Raw genomic sequence first — 23,409 nt, forward strand, 5'->3', positions numbered from 1 at the left:
ATCTTTTCATGTGCTTACTTCTTTTTTCTCTGAACTCTTTTTTTTTTTTTTTTTTTTTGAGGAAGATCAGCCCTGAGCTAACATCTACCACCAATCCTCCTCTTTTTTCTGAGGAAGACTGGCCCTGAGCTAACATCTGTGCCCATCTTCTCTACTTTATATATGGGATGCCTACCACAACATGGCTTGATAAGCAGTGCCATGTCCGCACCCGGGATCCGAACCAGTGAACCCCAGGCTGAGAAAGTGGAGCACGTGAACTTAACTGCTGTGCCACCGGGCCAGCCCCTGAATTCTTGAAATAATTATTTGCCTCTAAGAATTCATTAGCTATTCTAGGCTACCATAAATAAATAAATAAGTAGATAGATGAGAGATAGATAGATAGATAGGTAGATAGATAGATAGGTACATAGACACACAGATACAACCAATTTGAGTGCCTATCATATGCCAGGCATGATTCTAGGTACTAAGAACCGGGCACTGAATAAGGTAAGCTCTCCACCCTCATAGAGTTTCCATTCAGACAATAAACAACGTAATGTAATGTTAGGTATGTGTAGGTTCTATGAGAAAGGTAAAGCAGTATATTGTGACAGATAGCAAAGAGGTGGAGCAAGGGCGGAGCAACGTTTTAAGATGACCTCAGATGGTCACAGTCACTACCTCCACTAGATTGTCAGTCCTCGAGGGCCTTTTACAGCACTTCCTCTCTGCAGTATTATTTTGTACCGTGGATTATGCTCAATGAATATTTGTTAATTAATTATTCTTATTTTTATGCCTCCTTCCACGAGGATGGGGATCCTCCCGTCTGTCTGTCTTGTTCACTGCTGAATTTTCCACACATAGCTCAGTGCCAGGAGCACAGTAGGTGTGTGTTTATCAAAGATTAATTAGACAAATGAATGGAGCAAGGGAGAAATGAATGCTACATAGGAAGAATGTGATGTACAGAGAGAACTCATTTAGTGCCAGCAGAATACAGATTTATAGACAGCCATCTGAGGCCTCTTCTGCTGGCTTCCTCCTCTTGGCAGACCCTGTGCCACAGCTCACCCAGATTTTTGTTTCCATCTCACTGGGCCCTGATGGAATGTGGATGCTCTCCTGGGTATCCATGTCTCCACCATGGAATTACCTGGTTCCAGATAAAATTGATGGCTCTACCTCCCTCTTCTTGGGGGCCTTACTGTGGCATTTGCCACATTCTGCACAATCAGTGGTGCGAGAATCTTCCTCCTTCTTCACACTGAGAGCTTCTTGAGAGTAGGAGAAAGCTGGTCTTATCAACTTTGAGACCCTCTTGACCCCATTTCAGCATCAGGTACACAGGAACTCAGTAAATATTTATTGTATTAAATTGAATCCTAAGTCTCACTAAATGATTCAAGACGTCAGTGAAATATCCTTCACCAGTCCAGAAGGCGGAACAAGAGGAAATAGCCTGTGTTCCTGAAGCATGAGTGATTAAGGTTAGACTTAAAGAAACTTTTTTGGGGGTCATCTAAGTTGTTAAAATAAATCCACACATGGGGCTGGCCCCGTGGCCGAGTGGTTAAGTTCGCGCGCTCCGCTGCAGGCGGCTCAGTGTTTCGTTAGTTCGAATCCTGGGCGCGGACATGGCACTGCTCATCAGACCACGCTGAGGCAGCGTCCCACATGCCACAACTAGAAGAACCCACAACGAAGAATACACAACTATGTACCGGGGGGCTTTGGGGAGAAAAAGGAAAAAATAAAATCTTTAAAAAAAAAAAATCCACACATATTAATTTGTACTTGGCAGTTTTTGTAAACAGGAAAACTTTTCAGTCTGAAATGGTTTTGAATTGGTCCAAAGAAGAGGCAAGAGAATGGATGAGATGACCTTTAAAAGTTGTTTGAAATCTGTTCAAACACTCGGTCTTATCTGTAGGCAGCACCCTCCATGAGCTCAAGTTCCAGCCTCACGGAGCTGCCTGGGCCCCGGGAGGCCGCTGAGGCTCCCCCTGAGAACTGCAGTCCCTGTGTCCCTGTGGTAAAGTTTACGGCTGCTGCAGACATGGGAACAGTGGCACTTGCGTGGCAGGGAGAAGACAGGCAGGTCTGCAAATCAGAGTTCCCTTGGGGATCTCAAGCAAAGCCACCATCCAAGGCACGATGCCTCCATCACAACCTGTGCTGTGCAATGTGGAGGAAGTTTATGGTGGCCTGGCCCTGGAGCTGTAAAGTTTATTCCTGCACGTTAGCCTATCCATTGTCCCCTGCCCCCGCTGCCTCTTTCATCTTCTTTAGGTAGACCTGTCAGGATCCCTTTCAGACGCAAACCCGACTGGGACAGGACAGAGCTGGGATGTAGGGCTGCTCCAGCAGCACCTTAATAAAGACACTAATGTGGCACCCACTGTACCCCGGCAGGTCTTACGTTACTCATCATCTGCTGTGCTAGGAGAATCTAAATAATCTCAGCACTGACTCTGAGGCTGCAAGGAAAGAACAAGAAGTGAGATAATTGCAGACAAAAGGAAACATCTTTGCATTGGATAGCAAGCTGAGGGAAAAGGGAATAGTCTGTGTTCATAGTTTTATTTTTAGGAGGACTGTGGTCCTTCCAAGGTCCACAGTGGTCCCCCAATGCATTGGGGGAATAAGACAGAGAAAAAATATGGCAGCAACATTCTCATCCATAAGATCGGGATAATAATACCATCATCTTCATGGAGTTTTTGAAGCTTGAAAGAAAATCCACATCAAGAGCTCCACACAGGGACTGGCACCTAGAAAGTGAACAACAAATGTTACATTGAATTATTATCTGCTCTGACTGTTAGATCCAACTTTCTGGGAAGTCAGTTGGGCATGTAGGGAGAGGAGGATAAAAGGGTAGAAGTCAAAATAAGACAAGTGAGAACACAGTTCTTGCTGAGAGACAGCGTAAAGTAGCAAAGAAAGTGCCAACGTTGAGTGCTAGACAAGCCTGATATGTTTTGGGAATGAAAGGTATGTCAAGAGTCCCCCACGGAGGGGACACACAAGGCATGTTCGATCTTTTCTCTTCCTCCTTGTCATCTCACTGATTTGTTTCTCAACAGGAAATTCTCTCTGTCCAAAACTACTTCAAGATTCATTCGTAACTAGGCTCAAATTCCACCATTAGAGACATTTTTAAAATTGTGACCATCCTGGTTTCCAATCCCAGCTGTGCTATTTATTAAGCATGTGGCTTTGAGTGTGTGACTTAACCAGATAGAGGCTTAGATTCCTCTCCTAATGAAATGGAGATGTTAACATCTATATCAGAGGGTTATCAGGATGATCATCAGAGATAACACATGGAGAGTACTTTGCATACAGTGGCACTCAATAAATGGTATCATTGGCATGTGCCCTTAAACACGGCTCACTTGCAGGAGTAACTGCTAAAACAATTACATTGGCTAGAATTTATGCAATTTTTACTAACAAAGAGGAAAAATAAATGACTTCATCCCAAAGTTGACGAGTGAGCTATAAAGGAAAGAAGATGTGCACGTCCCAGAGGAGGATGCTAGAGAGAGCATTCAGTTTCTCTGTCTCCATTCCTGAGAATCTCTTTCATTGCCTCTTTTGATGAAATGAAAAACATTCCTAGGAACTAGCAGTATAACACCACAGCTCCTCTCTGGCTTTCTTGTTGCCTCTTACTGAACTCTCTGGAGAGATATTGCACCCCACTCTCATATACGTGGTACTCACTTTGGGTTATTATGTCCTTCCCTCATCTGTACCAACCACACACAGGAGTAGCTTATGGCAGGTGTTTACTTCTCTTGAGATGTGTTAACCTCGGGCCTTATCGGGCTGGTATTTACTACAATGCCTCTATTTTATAGATTGAAAAACCTGAAGCTCACAGGTTAGAAATGAGTAGGTCAAAGCTCTAATGAGGAAATAACACAGAAAGACAGTGAAATTCAGGCTGTTTTCAAACTGCAGTGGATTTTGTTTATTTTTTTTGAGTTATGAAAGTGATGTGTGTTTATTGTTCTAAGACAAACAATGCAGTTCAATATAAGAGTAGCCGGAGGGTCCAGCCCTGGCGTAGAATGCATGCGCCAACCACCAGCACCCACAGAACCTTTCTTGCCCTGAAGGATAATTATAATTGCAAAAACTGCCTTTATTGTGCTCCTGCCGAATGTAAGACTTTACTTAATCTCTTAGAAGTAAAATCTGCATGATATTCTGGCCCTCATTGACGCAACCAAGAAGTCTTCTTAAAACCTGGACAGAAGGCAAGCCGTTCTGTCTGAGGAGCAGTGAGGAAAGCCAGTTTGCTCTTACAGAACTCCACATGCTGTCCTGCCCCTCTGCTTGACTCCAATCCCTCCCCTTTAGGCCTCAGAATGTTCCATTTTTTTCTACTTGTACAGTCTGTCTTTGCTTTTGCCCATGTCCCTGCCCAGTTGGCTAGCTTCTGCCAACCGGGACTGATTACCATGGATTCCACATTCCTGCTCCCTCTGGACTGGCCTGACCTACAGAAGTCTCAGATTGGCTTTCTTTCCTGGATTCATGGTCCCCATGTGTCTCTTCTGCTTTACTAACCCTTCCTCTGATTCTGACCTCACCAGGGCTGAAGGTCCATCCTTCTGGCCTGGCTTCAGTTCCTGGCTCTTTCTGAGCAGCTCAGCAATCCTGCTGTGGCAGCCCAGAGCCGCCTGTGTTGGATGCCCCTACAGTCCTGTCTGAGAAGCTCAAAGTTTTTCCCACATTTTATGTCTTCACATTATCCATAAGAAGTGACCACAAGAGAGGCAGACAGTATAACAAGAGTATTATCTCCATTTCGCAGATAGCAGAACTAAATTCCAAAATGTTGGGGCATCTAGGTCAATCCAATCAAGACCAGCTTCAAGACGGTACCCACTTTCCCTCTCACTCATTGCTGCTCTCTTGTCTGCCAACACTCTCAAAATTTGGGAGGATGATCTTACTACAACACAGGAGGTGAGGTGCAAAGTGGATAAATCTGCCTGCCAACTTTCTGCCCATCGTGGCCCTATGGTATGACCTGCAAGGAAAAGAAGCAATTCTGTTTCTATGTAGCTGAGGTCATTATGGGGACAGTCACTGTATTAGTTTCTCAGGACTATGGTAACAAAGTATCACAAACTGGGTGCCTTAAAACAATAGAATTTTGTTGTCTCACAATTCTAGAGGCTAAAAGTCTGAAGTCAAAGTGTCAGCAAGACCATGTTCCCTGGGAAACCTGTAAGGGAGTCCTTCCTTGCCTCTTCCTAGCTTCTGGTGTTACCTGCAGTGTTTGGTGTTCTTGGCTTGTAGATGCATCACTCCAATCCTCTCTCTTCATATGGTGTTCTCCCTGTTTCTCTGTCCTTACCTGGCTGTTTTCTTATACGGGCACCAGTCATATTATGTTAGGGGCCCACACCACTCCAGTATGACCTCATCTTAACTAATTGCATCTGCAATGTTCCTATCTCCTAATAAGGCCAATTTTGAGTTATCAAAGCTTAGGACTTCAACATATCTTTTTTAGAAGGGGAGATGTAATTCAGTCTGTAAAAATCACTCATGTTAAAATAAGTTCAATTCTCTGTCAGGCGAAGGAGAGGTGGTCGAAAAGGCACGGGTACCACAGAACATGGAAAGATAAACTTTCTTTACATATGTTTATGATGTTTGCATCACAAAGCAGATGTCCTATCTTCCGAGCCTCCTCCTCACAAGGCAGGAGAGGCATACCTGGGATGCTGGCAGAAAGACTCTGATGATAGTGAGGTCTGCCTAGCGTGGACCATAATGTGGGATGTGTAGGCATTTCATTTATTTTTTTGCTTCTGGGCAAAATCCTGCATTCAAACTTTTCTCGACTCCTAACTCATTCCTAACTTACTCAGATTTCCCAAGATCTTGAGGCCAAAACTTGGGTTCAATTCTTGGGCCTTTTGCTACCTCAAAATATAACTTTGAGCATACCAAAGACTCATAGAACCTGAGATTTGAAAAGGAATTTGAAGTAATGTCATCTTTTTTCGTCCTCAGCTCAGGAAGTACTTTTATTACTTGCCTGACAGTGGTCTTCTAGCTTCTGTTTGACCATTTCAAAGACAGAAATCACTACCTCACAGAGCATCCCATTTGCTTGTAGATCAGCTTTAATTATTAGAAAATTCTTCCCTGTGTTGAGCCAAACTCTAACCCCTGATTTCAGCCACTCGTTGGTTAATCCCAGTTCTAGTTTCCAGTGCATGTTTTTCAAAAGTGTTCCATTCACCTCTAGAGTTTCTGGGGAGCCCCTCACATCTATCTGTGATGGTGAGATGAGAGTCTGCCTTCTCTTCTGGAACATTCCTGCTTCAATTTGAGCGTCTCTCCCTCTCTCTTTTTCCTGTTCCATTTCTTTATACTTCAGTGTTAGATTTTTGTTTGCTAGGGGTTCTTATCAAAAGGAAAAAATAATGTATAAGAACTACTTTTACCACTTAAGAAATGGTTCTTCAAGTGATTGAAAGTAGCCATTATTTCTATTTCCCAATCCTTTATTCTCTTCTTCAGACTATGTTTACATGATTCCTTCAAGTGGGACTATAGTTTTGTTTCCCAGTCCTTCAGATTCTCCGATTTGTATAAAGAACATGCTCATCTGGACCATCTATTCTCAATGTAATAAATCTGATGACACTTTAACACACAGGTAGTGTAGAAATTATATAATTATTATTCTCATTTGCTTGTGGTTCTGAAATGAAGGACATGACCTCTTCAGGTCACTTCTTCCCTAAAAAGTTCTATGATGTTGAATACTAATCTTCTAAGAAGTGATTACAGGGAATTATTTCCTGGTTATGATGATCTTGTTTAGTTTGATCTTTGTCTCATCTCATAGGGTTGCTAAGAGTAATCTTTTCCATTGACCCCTAATATGCATCTTTACTCGTCAGCCTATCCCAGAAACACGTCATGCTCATTCTTAAATCCATGAGTTTAACACACTGTATACCTCAATTAGTCCTGACTGTATCTAACCAGTTGCAGGCATCAAGGACAAGGACTCTGTAACCACATGCCCTAGCATAATGCTTGCCTTGAAGAAGGCGCTCTGAAATGCGTGTTGAATGAATGAATGACGCTTTCTTCTACATTGTTTCATTTGTGCTATTCTTGGCTTCTTGTCTTTCTCCTTCATCCAGATTGGATCAAAAGCAGCTGATACTCTCTATACTGCTGAAATAGCAAAGCTCTCAGGGAATGCTGAGCACTGGAGAGTAACAGAATAAATACTACTGATTGATGATCAGAGAGTGAGTGGGTGAAGCAGTGCCATGTCCGTCCGGGATCCATACACATGAGCATGTACTTATTTACCTATTCAATTTTTTTAAACAAAGGTTTTGACTCATCATGGTACCTTGATCCAGCTTCCTCTAGCTCAGTCCCTCAGTCCGTTCTTAGGTCGTGGAAATACTTCACATAGACATGATAGCATGCACATCTTTTACGAGCTCTGGTGACTTGAGTTGCACCTTGAAATTGCAAAAGTGAAGATTAGTCTAATGATTTTTAATTACTTACATTTTGAATGGTGGCTTAGCACACTGAATCTCAACCCCTAAGATCACTCTGGGACATCTGCTAATTTCCTCATTACGCACTTGTTCCCCTAACATTATTTGATAATGAAAGGCTTTAAAGCAGGCCCCCAAAATATTCAAGCTGTAATGGGGAGCCCCTGAGAGATAGGAGTGGATTAGAGAGTGGGATATGGGTAATATAGCTCATTGTACCTGAATTTACAAAAGATATTTTCAGCTGGGAAGCATCTTACTTTTGGCAATGAGGCAGAATTCCTCCTGCTTTCAACCTTGCTCTTACACATTAGCGTCCCAACCCTAATGCAACCCTAATCAATGCCTATAATGATGAAATGATGGAAGCAAAAGCCCCAAAGGGATTAGATGGTATTTTCCCGAAAGGTTGAAATGCCATTTAATTTTTAAAGATGTATTGGAGATAAATCAGAGGAGAGAGAGAAATGGGAGATCCTCACCCTGTTTTGGTTTTAGATGGTAAGACACACATGGGCAAAAGCTTCCAAGCAAGGTTGAGAACTCTCTTGGGGCAGAAGCCACAGCATTCCAGAAAGCATGTAGACTTAGACAGGAGACCAGTTAGGTTCCAAACACTGAGACTTTCAGCTTTGGGATCAGGGCAGATCATTTGGCTCCCAGAAACTCAGTTTCCACTTCTACAACCAATTTTGTTTCCCTGGTCAGAGTCAATATGTTACATAGTATTTGGCATATATTGGATGCTCGTAAATATTAATCTCTTCTGTCTTCATCTTTTCAATCTGCTTTAACAAAAATGTCATGCACTGGGTCGCTTATAAGCAACAGAAATTTGTTTCTCACAGTTCTAGAGGCTGGGAAGTCCAAAAACATGGCAGCAGCAGATTCAGTGTTTGGTGAGAGCCTTCTTCCTAGTTCATAGACGGCTGTCTTCTTGCTGTGCCCTCACATGGCAGAAGGGGCAAAAAACTCTCTGAGGTCTCTTTTATAGAGGCACTAGTCCCATTCACGAGGGCTCCACTTTCGTAACCTAACTGCCTTTCCAAACCCCACCCTCAAATACCATCGCATTGTGGATTAGGTTTCAATATATGAATTTGGGGGGGACACAAACCTTCAGTCTCTAGCATCCTCCTTCCTTTATCTTATTGTTAAAAATATAGGCATCTCTTATTTGTTTAGGATCATGTAGGGGCAGCTCTACTTAGAGGCAGGAGAGGATAAAATTCCTGAAATTATTTTTAGTGCTGGAATATTATAAGGCTGTAATAAATTAACAGGCATCATTTCTGCCTCCACTCTGACATTGGCTACAGAGAAAAGCAGTAAAGGAAAGAGTTATATCTGCTGGAAACAGTATAACAGACTCAATCCCACAGACAATAACCTGAGGCCCAGGTTTCTTGAGGACGCTGAGAATATGAATAAATAATGTTCAGAGTCATGGTGCTAGTGACTAGCCTGAACCAGCTGCCCAGTGTTGGACTTATCAGGCTCGTGCAAGACGGGAAAGATACAGAACTATATGCAACTTCCAGCTGCTGCTGAGGTACTCAGCTTAATATCAGAGCTGAAATGGGAGAGGGGCCAAATTACAATATTTTGTGGAAGATATGGTTCACAGTGAAGTGGTGTATGCCTGAGATATAGCCACTCATGTTTATTCAAAGGATTTAGTAATATTACTTTTTGATGTAGCTGCTGAATTTCACTCCAAATCCAGATGTTTATCAAAGATAGTTGCTGGTCATCATATAAGGTATTTCCACTTCTCTCTCTTTCTCTGCTTACTTTTTCTTAACTGGATGCTTTTCCCATTTTTTTCCCCCCTTGGTTAACAACTGGGATTTGCAATTGATGTCTCTGTCAGGAGTTTTGAAGTGGAAATTAGTTTAGGTGATTTGAAATTAGTATCAAGGGAAAGAAATTTTAAGAATTATATGAGTTCACCCAAGTCAAGGATGTTTGATCTTAGCAGTCCTCTTATCCTGAACCAACTCCTTTTTAATAGATTGAAGTAGATATGATAGATGCCGCCACCCAGGGATTTTGGATGTGAAGGTGAAATTGGCAAAGGTGAGTCAGGTGGGAAGTTGCCTATCTCTTTTCTGTCCACAGTCTGTGCATAATTCATAGCACAGAGATTATATACAATCTCTTATTCATGAACTTTCAAACAGACTGGTTATTACTGTTGGCCCATTGAAAGGAGATGACTCTCTCTACCTTCTCCCCTCTCTGTCCCAAATCAAGGACACATGAGAGGCACAGACGTTCTCATATCCTTAAAAAGAAAGCCATTAGTTCCTTCAAAGTCCTTCACTTTGAACCCTTGCTAAGTCATTGAGCATCCACTTTCGAAAAGACCTTTTGTACCAAAATAGACTCCACTGTCAGCAGACGTTAATGTAAGTGTCACTCCAGGAGTATGAAGACTGAGGGAGGAAGGTGTGAAGAGAAGGAGAGAAAATATACTGGTTGGAAGGGAAGGATAAAATTGAAGGAGCGAAGTCTATTTATTTTCTCCATCATGGCAGTTGAAATTTAAAAATGAGCGGGGCTGGGAGGAGTCCCTATACAAACCAGGTTTCAATTCTCTTCCTCCCTCTAAGCCCCATTTCTCCCATGTACTTGTCCATATTAGAAGATGGCCCAACTGTCTAGAATCGTTGAGATGAATCATGATTAGTATTTGAAGTAAGGGCTTGCAATACGACTGAGTGCTTTTATGTTTCCCATGCAGCCAGAGAAAGTGATGCAGAAATGCAGATGGGAGGGGCAGTCAGAGAAGCAGTGAAGGCAGGCAAGCCTGGCATGGTGGGAATTTCCACCCTAGCACGGAGTTCATTGTCATCCATGGTTCCACACGGGTCTGCATGGGAGACCACTGAAACTGTTCTCCCTTCTTTTCCCAATACTTTAGAAAGTCAGCACAATCCTTGGGTAGCCTGGATCCAATTCACTCCCATGTTATCCTGCTGAAAGGCCCAGCCCAGATGGATTTTTGTGTCCGATGCTAGAGAGTAAAAGCTGAAAAGGTGAGTTCCTGCCTTTCCAGTGTAGCAATTTTTACGGGCGTTTCATCTCTGACAACCATTTCATGCTTCTCTTACTAAAGCTTGGGAGGCAGCCGGAGCCACTTCTCAACACTTTTGAGAAGAGAATTGCGCTTCTCTGAAATTGAGAGCAAGTTTTTTACAGCTTTGGCTCCTGGTTGCTCCTCGGTGGCTGTGTGCGCCGCGCTTCTGTTGCTGCTGCACTTTGTCAGTGTCTGGGAGGCTCTCTAGCTCCAGGGACTCTCTTTTGTTCCTTCATCTACTGAGTTTGCTCTCTCTCTCTCTTTCTTTTCTTTTTTTCTTTCACTTAAATTAAAAAAATACGCAGCAAAAGGGGTTTTAAATGAGTGAGGCAGGGAGGCGCCAGAGTTGCGGCTTCCATACATTGGTGAGTTATGACGGGATGAAAAAGTATTTCATATGTTCCATTCAAGTACCTCCCCAGGAAGCTCTCCAGGGGAGAGAGCAACAGGAACTGGGAGATCACAGAGGAAGACAATGCAGAGCCGTGTTCGTAGAATCCACTTTATGCCTCTTTCTTTCCTTTCTAGCCAGCTCCCCAAAGGGCTAGAGGAGCTGGTATGAAAGAGCCTTTCATGGAGTGAAAAGCCAGGAAAGCAACACAATTGCAAGAGTCTTGGAGACAACAGCAAATGGAGAGTGACACTCGGGTAATGAAGTGATGAAGGCAGCAGAGCTGTTTCTGACTTCAGTTGCACTGGTGCCTTCGGAAGCAGAGTTTGGGTTCCGTCCCTCCTGGTCCCAACAACTTTGCCATCAATCTCCTCTTCAGGGCTGCATAGTCCCCACTTCAGGGCTGCAACTGAGCTCTGCCTTGAGCTCGCCACTGCTTTGCCTGCCTCTAACGCTGATGGAAGTCCTCTTTCAAGGGTCTTCTACTGTGGTGAAGAATGATGTGTGGAAATAGCACGAAATTTAGAATCACTAGTCTCAGATACTAGTGCTGGCTCAACTAAGTTCTAGTTGTAACTTGTTCTTCCCTCTGTGAAATGGGTTAACAGTAATTCTTACATTGTGGGGCTATTGAAAGCATCAAGAGACATAAATATGTGTGTTTTATAAACTGTAATAGGCCCTGTCATTCCACTGTGACTATTCCTCACCGGGCTGAAAACTTTCAGAGAAAGGCAGCTTAAAAATGGTGAGGAAAGGGGAGAGAGCTATATGGAAGGGAGTGGATCATGATAACACAATGAAGTATTTTTTTCTTATTTTTAATGTCATCCATCCACGGGTTATACATAATATCTTAAAGGCAGTCTTTGTTCTTTCTTGTCTCATTACCTTTTCTGTTTCCATTCCTTTGCTCTAACATTAGCCTATCCAGCTTGCTAGAGGAAAACCAAATCATAAGGGAAGAATCACTTGCTTGTGAATTTGCACAGTAGTAGTTGCTGAGGGTTTGTATGAGTTAACTAGAAAGTCTATATCGAGCAGATGAAAAAGGAAACTGGTGGCTGAAGCCCTCAGGTGCTCTCCTCCCCACTAATGATCTGTTTGTCCTTGTCTGAGCCTCTTCGAGACTCTTGAGTCTCTCCTCTGACCCTTGGCTTTTATTGGCTCTAGCTTAGACTAGCCTTAACTGGTTAGTAGACTTAACCAGTTGAGTTTCTGCATTTGTCTGGACAATCTGAGTTTTGTCTCTCAGAGTTCTTTGCTCATAGGGGTTGTATCTGTTTCTCCCCAGAACCACAGCTCAACATCTTTATCCCTACACGAATAAATCAATCGTTCCTCCTGGTTGTTTTCGACTTTATTTGGTGGTGTTGACACCATTAACCTTGTCAGGGCTGTTCAGCAGGAAAGTCTTGCATTTCTTTCCTTGACAGACTCTGAGAGTCTTTATTTATTTCTCTCTAAAGGTACAAAATTTCTCAGAGTCTCAAAGGTATCCTAGCATTTACAAATTAATCTAAGAAGACCCAATCAATGCTGATATGGAAGTATATCATCAGAATTTCCAATAGTACCTGAATGTCCAACCCTAGTTTCTTCACACACAAATGTTGGATTACATAATAGCAGCAGTCTTCAAATTCCGCTGCAATCTGGCATTCTCAAATTAGTCGAGATGGCTCAGTAAAGTAGCGATTCTTACGAATAAAGGGTGAATGGTAAGGGAAAAAGCTGATACCCTTCTTGGGTTGGACCAGAATGTTGGGGAGGAAGGACAGATGTGCTAATTTAAACAGAATCCTTCAGTAAGAGTTAAACCTTGGCTTAGGCCAAACACGTGAACTGACCATTGAGGTTGCTTCTTAAAACACAGAACCAGAGTCACCATTCCATGGCTTCCATCATCAGCTCTGGAACCATAGTTGTGCTATATCTTGTGGTTATAATTTGACTTCAGCCTTGTCCCCAAAACCAGAGCACAAACTCGTGCCCTTTCTTAATAACATGTTTCTATATTGTTTCACAGAGTCTCAACATCTTTTGGTAACTGTTCTGGTTTGAATAGTGTCTCTCCTCACCCCCTACCCCAATTCCCATCCTCATGTCCATCCCCATTCCCAAGTTCATGTCTATCCAGAACCTCGGACCTTATTTGGAAATACGGTCTTTGTAGATACAGTAAGTTAAATTAAATAAAGTCATACAGGGTTAAGGTGGACCTTAATCCAATAATTTATTTCTGTATAAGAAGAGAAAACAGAGACACAGAGAGAATACCATGTGATGATGGAGGAAGAGACTGGAGTGATGCAACTAAAAGCCAAGGAATGCCAAGAACTACTGGCAACCATCAGAAGCTAGGAGAGAGGCATGGAACAGATTCTCCCTCACAGCCTCCAGAAGGAACCAAGCTCACTAATACCTAGATTTCAGACTCCTAGCGTCCAGAATGGTGAAAGAATAAATTTCTGTTGCTTAAGCCACAAAGTTTGTGATACTTGGTTACGGCAGCCCTAGGAAGCTAGTATAGTAACCTGCTCAACAGTCCACATTCCTCTTATCAATTCCCTTCTCCTCTCCGCAGCCACCCAGGACAGGAACACTGATTCCCAAACCCTTCCCTATGACTGGGACTGCCTACCACCTCCAGTAATGTGGCCACGGCCCTCCAAGTCTCACCCCTCACACTCTGTCTTCCCTGCTGACAAGAAACTATCTGCCTGCATCTCATCATAATGCCTGCCCTGAACACTCCACTGATCATTCCATAATAGGTAGTCAACACCTTCTTGCACCCTTCACCAGCACCATCGGATGGTCTGGACTCCCACCTGCTGCCTGATATCATGCCCTCTGGCCACCAACAGCCATGCACCTGGCTGCAGCAGGGTCTTCACAATGCCTCTCCCTCCCCCCGTGTTGTGGGGAGGAGGTCTGTCCTGGGTCTGATTCCAGTCCATTCCACTCCATTTCAATTAGATAACCTTTTATGCCTGGCTGTGTTACCAGATGAGGCAGGAAATTTAGAGTTTGAACTCTCTGAAGCCTGTCCCTCACTCAAAGTATTGTTTGACACATACTTCCTCCTCCCTTCCATTTTATTTACTGTGCAGTAAGCAGAGCCCCTCTATCTGCTTGGCACTTGGCACCATTTAGACTCTCAAATGTGCTGGCAAAAGAGTCTGTCTTTCTATGGGGAGCTTCTTTTGTTCTTTCATCCTTTTGACTTTCTTTTCTCTCCCTTTTTCTTTCTTCTAAAATGAAAACAAAGGAATTTTAAATGAGCCAATTTTGCTTACAAAAATGGTCTTATCCATTTCTTGGTGAGTAATTAGTATCATCAGCATCCTGCCTGAGTACATTTTTTTCCCTCTCATCTCACCCATTAACCTATACATCCTAAAAGCTATAATCTCCAGAATCAGAGTAAGGAGGCACTTCGAGTGTTTTTTAATGCACAGAAAATGAGAGAGAGAGAGAGAAAGACACCCACACACAGACACACACTAATCAATCACAGTTAGGAGGAATATACGACGTGGGAAGCTACAAGAAGTCAGTCTGGGTCAGTACCATATATATCTGCAATGGACAGATGCAGGAAACAAGGATACACTGCCTGTGACACTGTTTCCATGTGGAACTTTGGGAAGGTGTGACTGTGGAGAATGTGACTTAGTGCTTAGTGCTCCTCTTGTATTTAGTGGAGTGTCAAACCATACAATTGTAAAGCTTTAGGACCTTTCACCTTAAAGATGAGAAAATGGAGCCCAGAGACTTTGTTGACTCTATGAGCCACAAACAATAAAATATGGCCATTCACATCTAGAAACACACTTTGAATGCTGAATCTGAGTCTGTAAGTCCCTGGAATGAAAGGAACGTTCATGAGATTGCTTCTCTGTCAACATCAATAGGTGGATCTTAAGGGTTTCTGGTCATTTAGGTCACTCACTAACTGGATTCCAGATTCCCTAAGGACATGTTGCATTTGTAAAATCTGCCCTGGTCCCATTGCCTAATGTGCCATGGATGGATGCCTCATCTCCCTCTTGTCCTTCTTCATCTTCGTCTTCTCAGATAATGTTTATTCATACACGGTGCCTAATAAAGGAAGGTTTTACCCATGATTTAGGGTGGCCAGAAACCATGCTAAGGTCTTTGCATGATTTAGCAGATAGTGCAAAGTGCCTCTCATATCCACTTGGATCCCTTCGTCCTTTACCAATTTTGTACAAACGATTTTGAATGTACTTCCGCTCACAACTGGCCCCTGACTCTTTGTCAAAGGGCTTCCTTTTGGGCTCCAGAACCTTCTTTTCTTGTGCGTCCGCAGAGAACCAGAAGTGCTTGGGAAGTTACATCTCTCAGGGGGCGATCCTTAGTGACTAGTGGGTTTGAAGATGTAAATAATCCAGCTACCCTGCTCCTCATTTGGGAGGACTCTAGGTTTGAGACTTACTCTATCCACAGTGCTCCCTGTGGGACTGAGCTCTAGTTACTCCAGTGGAACTTCGCTTAACATCACAGCCTTGCTTGGCTCCCTTCCCTTCCTAGGTCCTCCTCCACCCCTCCCCCACTGTTTTTGCCTGGGACCACTGTGTAATAAGTCACTTTCACACAAATCATCATCTCAGGGGCTATTTCTAGGGACCAGAATCTAAAACACATGAACTACCTTAATTAACGCTCCCAACAAACCCATGAAGTAAGCTTTTACAGACACGGAAAAAGATTCTTGCGGTGATGGAGCCAAATTTCCCATCTAGTTTCCCTGAGAGTTGAGTCCAGGCTCTTAGTCCCTACACTGTACTGGGTTGAGCCCCCTAGTGCTCAGGTGTCCCTGGTTCAGGTCCTGGGTGTGGCCAATCTTGCTAACCTGCCCTTCTACCTGGGTATTTGGGGCCGAGATCCCCTGTCAAGTTTTTAGCAGATGATCCCTACATGTTCACAGGGAACCTACTACCTTTTTGCCCAGTTCTTTTTAGCTCCTTTCTTGAGCCTGCACTCTGTTTCTGAAATCTCACGTCATCATTCCCTACGAGCGCTGATGCATGATTTAAACTCCAAATGGACAGAGATAACCTACGTTGTCTTCAAAATCTTGAACCCACATACATATGGACCCAAGTTAGATCCTTATGCCCTTGGTACTCAATGTGTGGTCCATGGACCAGTGGCATTGGCATCACCTGGGAGCTTGTTAGAATTGCTTAGGCTACACCCAATCTTAGGCTACACCCAAGACCTACTGAAACAGAATCTGCATTTAATAAGACCCCTTGGGAGATCTGTATGCCTTAAACATTGAGCTCACACTCCCATGAATTCAGCTATCTGGATCCTAGGCCAGACCCTCAGCTCACCACTCTCCCTGGCATGAGCTCCCAGCATTCCATTTGACCAGAACCATGCTGTTTGTGTCCACTCATTTGATTTGTTAATCTCTCTCATAGCTAAAGAATTCTGTCTCTCTTCTTACATGATTCTCCCTCTGAATCAATTTAAAGTGATTTTTCCTGGACGAAAATGGACTTTCACCTTGGGTGGGAACACTGGCTATTTGCCTGAACGAGAGATGGGCTACCTCTACTCTTAATACAGAGGATACAGCCTGCAGGGGAGACTAAAGGAAGGCTTAAGATTAGTCCTGACTTCCAGCTTGAATGAAAAATACCTGGTGGCTTGACTAGAGGGGTGTGTTCTGAGGAAGGAACCGAAATCGTGAGTACTTCAACATCAAATCATCTGTGAAAAGCAGCTCCTTGAAGTTCGGCTGTGTTGAGGGTAGACAGACTGTTGCATTCAGCTGTTCTCTGAGAGCTCCTGAAGAGGCCCCTGGTTGGAAACACAGACCTTCTCTGTGAGAAAGGGAGGAAAATTTGTGGGAAAGCAGAAGGAAGTAGTGAGAAGATTGCTCCCTAGGTTTATTTTGTAACCTTTATAGACAGTTTTATTAAAAAGCCTTCCAGCCATAATAGGGTTGTGAGTGATGTTTGTTGAGCAAGGAAATAATTTGGTAGATTGCTAGATCAGTGTGGCAGGCCCAAGCTATTGCAGCTGCAAGGAGATCGGAAGCTATGGGGGTTACTTCAGATATTTCTGATGGAAAAATACTTGTGGGCATGGCTTCTTTCTGTAGTCAGTAGCTCCTTTATACACCAGGAGAAATTCAGCGTGGTTGTGGCTATCTAGGTTTCCTTCCTACTCATTCAATGTTCCCTTTGTTCATAGCTTGTTCATCTTAACTCTTCCTTATTTGGTGAATAAGGTTCCCAAACTGACGAAAAGTAGAAATTCCCACTCTGTGTCAAAGAGAAGATTAAAAAAAAAAACTAGAAAAGTCATAAGTAGGTAGGTGTACTAACTTCCATGTACCTTGTATATCCTTTGAGGTTATTGACTAGAACAGGACTCAGCAGAGGCTATAACGAGCCAGAAAGTAAATAATTTATGTTTCAAGGGCCATAAGGTCTCTGTTACAACTGTTCATCTCTCCCATTGAACACAGAAAGTAGCTATAGCCAATATGGAAATGAATGGGAGTAGTTGTGGTCCAGTAAACCTTTATTTACAAAAACAAGTGGACAGTGAATTTTACCCAAGCTCTAGTCTAGTGAGCAACCATGACCCTCTCCATCACCATGTCCGCCCAGGTCCAGGCCACCTTTATTCCTTGGGAATGTGACAGTACTCTTCTAATTATTCTCCTTTCTTTCTTGCCACTCTCTAATCCATTCTCCCCACAGCAAAGCGAACTTTAAAACATAAGTTAAAATATGTCACTTCCCCTGTTAAAATCCTTCAGTTTGTTGGGGCCAACCCAATGGCACAGCGATTAAGTTCTTATGTTCCGTATTGGCCGCCAAGAGTTTGCCAGTTCGGATCCCAGGTGCGGACCTATGTACCACTTGTCAAGGCCTACTGTGGCAGGCGTCCCACATAAAATAGAGGAAGATGGGCACAGATGTTAGCTCAGGGCCACTCTTCCTCAGCAAAAAGACGAGGATTGGTGGCAGATGTTAGCTCAGGGCTAATCTTCTTCAGGAAAAAAAAAAATCCTTCAGCAGGTTTCCATTTCACAAAGCCTGTGTATTCTGCTTTCACCTCAGCACCCATCCCTACCCCCATTTCCTGTCTTCATCTCTTGTGGCTATACAATTTGTGTCCCTGTCACATCGCCTTTCTTTCAGTTCCTCAAACTTCCCCAACTTTCTTTCTACCTCAGGGCTTCCCATATGTGGTGTTCTCCCTGAAATGCCATCCTCCTTACGCTGCCTAGACAGTCCTGCTCTTCCTTCAGGTTCTAGATTTGGCCTCATATCCCCAGACTCTCTCTCAGCCTAAGTAGGTCTTCCTTGCTATTCTCTCTCAGGGCAGCCTTTTTTCCCCAAGATACTTTGTACAATTTGTAATTATAAGTGCACTTGAGTTCTTTTGTTTCCTGCCTGTCTACCCAGGCAAGAGTGAACTCTGTGACAGCAAGGACTGTGTGGTTGGCCACTGTGTAGCCAGTGCTTAGAACAGAGTCTGCACAGAGTAGGCACAGACTTTAGATTTTTCACAAATGAATAATTGGGTGAATGTGTAAATTAAATGATCATTTGTGGTGATAAAGAGGTTCTTTGGGTGGAAACAGAGTAGGGCACAAGGACAAGACCAGAACAATCCCAGATGCTTTTGGGAAACAAATGGTCCAGCAAGAAGAGCCAAATGCAGATGGAGGGAGGACCTGGATGAAAACAAAGGAGTTAGCAAGGAGTGAGCATAACTGAGGGAATGGAAGATCTTTGAAGGCAGAAACCAGATTTCTTTGTTTCTTTTTGTGTCAGCACGAGGCAGTGCACTTCATTAAGTCTCAATACAAATTCAGCAAATAAAACGGTGGTTTATTAAAGAGTGGAAAGTTATGGAGGGTTTTGAGGGTTCCAATACAGTTTTAAGATTCAAAGACTCAAATTAAGTCAGGGGACATTATACTTGGTTAAAGACTAAGGAGACAGAAAAACTGGAGGAAAAAAAGAATAGAACTGATTCCTCAGTATCCAGGGTAATAGAGATACTGGTTTTGGTTGGTGGAAGATGGTAGGGATGGCACGGAAGAAAGAGCTAATTTTATGCCCATGTTCCTTTTCCTTTTCTTCCTTTTAATAATAAAATCCAAAAGTTTTACTTAGAAATATGAATTTCCTGTTAGGACCTCCGTTTTCCTGCCTCCCTTGCAGCTAGATATGCCCATGTTGCCAAGTTTTGGTCAATATAATGTGAGTGGAAGTGATGTGTGTAACATCTGATCCAGGATTTTATAGTGTAACAACTTTTCCTCCTCTTTTTTTCCCCTGCCCTGCTGTTGGCATGCAGTGACATCTGGAGTAGCCACCTTGAACCCCACCATAGAAGCTCCATGTTGAGGATGGAAGTACTGAGCAGCCAGCCTAGATCCTTGGGATGACTTCATGGAGCAGAGTTTCATGTCTACCCCATACCACCCACTTAATTTCTGCCTTATTTAATCCAAGGTATTTTAAGGTTAGAGCAGATTATCCTATTGCATAGCTAAAGCAGCATGCTAGAACCAGAAAGGAAAAGTGCTCCTCTCAGGAACCAAGTAACAAATATCCTGGGCTTGGAAGGACTAAGCTTGTGGTACTAAGTCAATGAAGTCTTTACTCAGTTCTAAATTTATCTATCAAATTGGAGAATGTAGTTATACTGAAGGGATGTGATTAGCAGAGCTATAAGTTAGCAGATCTCTGCACAGTAGTTTCTTATGCTCTAAATATGTAACAAAATTGATTCATCTAGTTGATGATTCATTCCTTAGATGGATATGGAAGGATTGGAATTGGGCTGAGGGTGTGAAAAAACAGCAAAAAGAAGATAGTTTCCTCAGTGACTACAACCATTGCCCATAGCCTGGTATTTCTAGATTACCCTTTAATGTGTGTGTTATCTGCCCATCTAGATTATGCATTTCTCAAGGAAGCATTTAAGTCACATCATCTTTGTCTTCTGTAGCGCAGAATCCAGTGTTCTGCACACACTCAGCAAAGCATTTTTGGTCAATTGATCAACACCAAGTTATTTACTTCTGTTATGAACACTCCCTTGTTTTCTGGGCTAACTCCACCCCCGTTCTAGCCAAACTATTTTACATGGCGACCTCAAAAGTAGCAAAAGCAGACAGGAAGCCCTGGAGTTTCCCTGTAAGCTAAGAGCCAAACTAGACTATGGGTATTGATTTGAGAACTGAGAATCTTCAAGCTTTCAGAAACAGAAAGGGATTGAATTGACCGCAGTGTCTTTCCCACAATGCCTCCTTTGGAGAGGGCAGAAGGAATGTCGGAGGAGGTGAGATGAGACCCAGAGACCAAGAGGCAGAAAGATGGGGAACAAGAGGCCGGCAAAGAAACGACATATTACATCTCTCGAGCTGTCAGTCCAACACCTTTCACCTCACATCAAATTCGCTTCCAATTTTTCCTCTTCAGTTGCAATCCAAAATACACTGCCGATGTGATATCATTTTCCCTGATAACTGGACCCTCCGAGTTAATGACTTTCCTTCCTTCCAGCAGGGAAACAATTTCATTTTGCTTAATATAATAATCTATTGTCATCCTTTTCTGTTAACCACTCTGATCCGAGGCCCAGTTTCAGAAGAGCTCTGCCCCTTCCACCCGGCCACACGCGGGAGCGTTATTATTGGTATTATTCTACTTTGTGAATTGAGGAACAACCATCCACCCCAGCCCAGCCAATGACCTCCCATTGACAATACCTAGGGGCTGCCAGGAGACAAAACTGGACAGTATGGAGGAAGGAGATAGATGCCTGAGAGGGAAGTTGAGAAACCGCCACCTGTTTAAATGGGACCTACCCAGATAGTCCTTGGTCTAAGGACAGCGTCTGGGCAATGTGGGGTGCTTGGTTCTGTCATGCACCTTTTCCTGAGTCACAAGTGGGCCCTGGGACTCTCTTTTCCTTCAGTGATCCATACTACTACCCAGAGGCAATCTAAAGCAGACAAGAACCAGCGACAATGGGCCCCGGCAGCCTTGAAACCATTTGAATAGAGACTACTGAGCTAAGTGGGAAAGAGCAGCTCTGTGAAAGACAAGTGGGAAGCTCCTGCGAGAGAAGCTTCCTGAAACCACACACAGCCGTCTCAGCTCCCCCACTGCTGACTCAGGAGAAGGCTGGAGGCTTGCTGCCTTCACCGACGTCGTTGACGAATGGGAGCGAGGCTAATTTGGTGTCGTTTGTTTCCCATTTCCAAGCCCTCATTAAAATAATCTGCTCTGATTGTCTAGGGAGGTTATTTTTTGTGCTTCCTTTCCCTTCACTGTATCAGTACAATTTCAGAGGCGGCAGATTTCTGTGTGGAGGGGTCCAGACTGCCCTGTGGAGAGATGGGGAGGGAAGGAGGGGCTCATGAATCACCGGGAGCAGAGCCAGACCTCTTGGCAGCCAGCGAGGTGGGAATCCCAGACCCTCCACTGTCCCCTGGACTGGGTCCCTGAAAAGCATTTGATTCCTGGTATTGAGAGAGTCCATCTCCCTGGGAAATTCCTTTGAACAGAGAGTAAAAATGAAGGGAAATTCTGATTCTGGGTATTATAATTGGAAAAGGATTCTCCAGGGAAAGAATGAAGAAACCCAAAATAGATTTCAGAATTTTGATTCTTTCAATCACCCATACATGATATGGTTTAGCACACAATGAGATGATAAAAAAATTAAATGTTCATTCAGTCAACTTTTGCTGAGAGACCTACTATGTGGCAGGCAGTGTAGAAGGTGGTGGGGATACAGAGATGAGTGGAATGTGGGCCCCATCTCCTTTCCTATGTCTGACTTCTTTCTCTCTCATCTGTTTCTATTAACTTGGAATGCTTGTCTCTGCAACCAGGACTCTATTGCCATCTGGGGTCCTTCATACCCTCCTGGTGGATCTAAGTCTTTCCCTATAGACTTTGTCTTGACTCATGCCTCTGGACCTCCTCATATCCTAACACCTTGGGTAGAAATTTGTTAGCTTAGATTCCGCTGTTCCAAATCTAATTTCCCGATGCCTACCTCTTGGCTGGTGCCAAATCAGGCCAGCCTCAGCCCTAGCCTTCTTGAGTGGGGCCCTTGAATGTCAACACTAGAAGGGATTAGATCCAGCTGGGGAGACAGAACCCCCACACATGCACAGATCATTAAAACTGATAGGACAGCACAAGGCAGAAGTCCAGTGTGGGGCTCATCCCTCTACTTCATCACTCTCAGCCACAGCTTTGTTCCTGGCCACCCTCTCATGGTCACAGATGGAAGCAGAACCAACGAGATTCTCCCGCCCAGTCAGATAGCCCGGGACCACAGCAGCAGCCTCCTTCATAGGGTCTCGTCTAAACCCAGTAACATGATTTGTCCCTGGTTCCTATGATATAACAGGAATACTTTATGTTTTCTATGATTTATTATAATTTATCATGATGATGATTGTTAGACTATTTTTTTTTCCTGAGGAAAATTAGCCCTGATCTAATATCTGTGCCACCAATCCTCCTCTTTTTTGCTGAGGAAGACTGGCCCTGAGCAAACATCTGTGCTCATCTTCCTCTATTTTATATGCGGGACACCTGCCACAGCGTGGCTTGACAAGCAGTGTGTAGGTCCGCACCTGGGATCTGAACCAGTGAACCCTGCCCCCCCAGCCGCAGAAACAGAACGTGCGAACGTAACAACTGCACCACCGGGCCAGCCCCTATACTATTTTTTATTACTATAAATTGCCACCTCCTACCTGCCAAGCAGTGTGCTAGGCAGTGAAAACACAGAAGTCAACAAGACACAGTCACTGCTTTCAAGGAATCTACAAAGAAAATATGATGAATAGCTCTGCTGCTTTCTGACTGCACTGAAAGAGTTATTTGCATGCAGGGGAGAGATTAACGAAAATGTCTTCCTCTCCCAACATCCTTTATCTTCATTCTGGAGTCTACACCATACTGGGGTGCCTCTGCCCCCTCCCTCCTTCCCTACGCTCACCTGCGCCCTCCCATCCCAAAGAAGAGATGCCTCCTGCATTCAAGTGTATCTGCATGGTCCCAGCCACTTCATGTTTTCAATCAACATATTTTAAAGTCTTGGGAAAGGTTTTTAATTGGCTGAAATGCTGATTGCCATAACAACTGGCTAATGAACCATCTGGTGGCACATGTAATATTTATTTATGAATCAAAGCCATGCCCTATGAAGTCTAGTTTCCTCTCAAGGACAGCATGGGGGCTGTCTTGGGAGAATGCAGGTTCTCTGCAGGGGGTTGCTTAATGGGTCTCCAAAAAGGCAAGAGGAAGCCAAAGAGGGAAACGACTGACTTTCCATCCCAA

This window comes from Equus asinus, chromosome 25 (genome assembly GCF_041296235.1).
Source record: "Equus asinus isolate D_3611 breed Donkey chromosome 25, EquAss-T2T_v2, whole genome shotgun sequence".
In the NCBI taxonomy this organism is placed as follows: domain Eukaryota; kingdom Metazoa; phylum Chordata; class Mammalia; order Perissodactyla; family Equidae; genus Equus; species Equus asinus.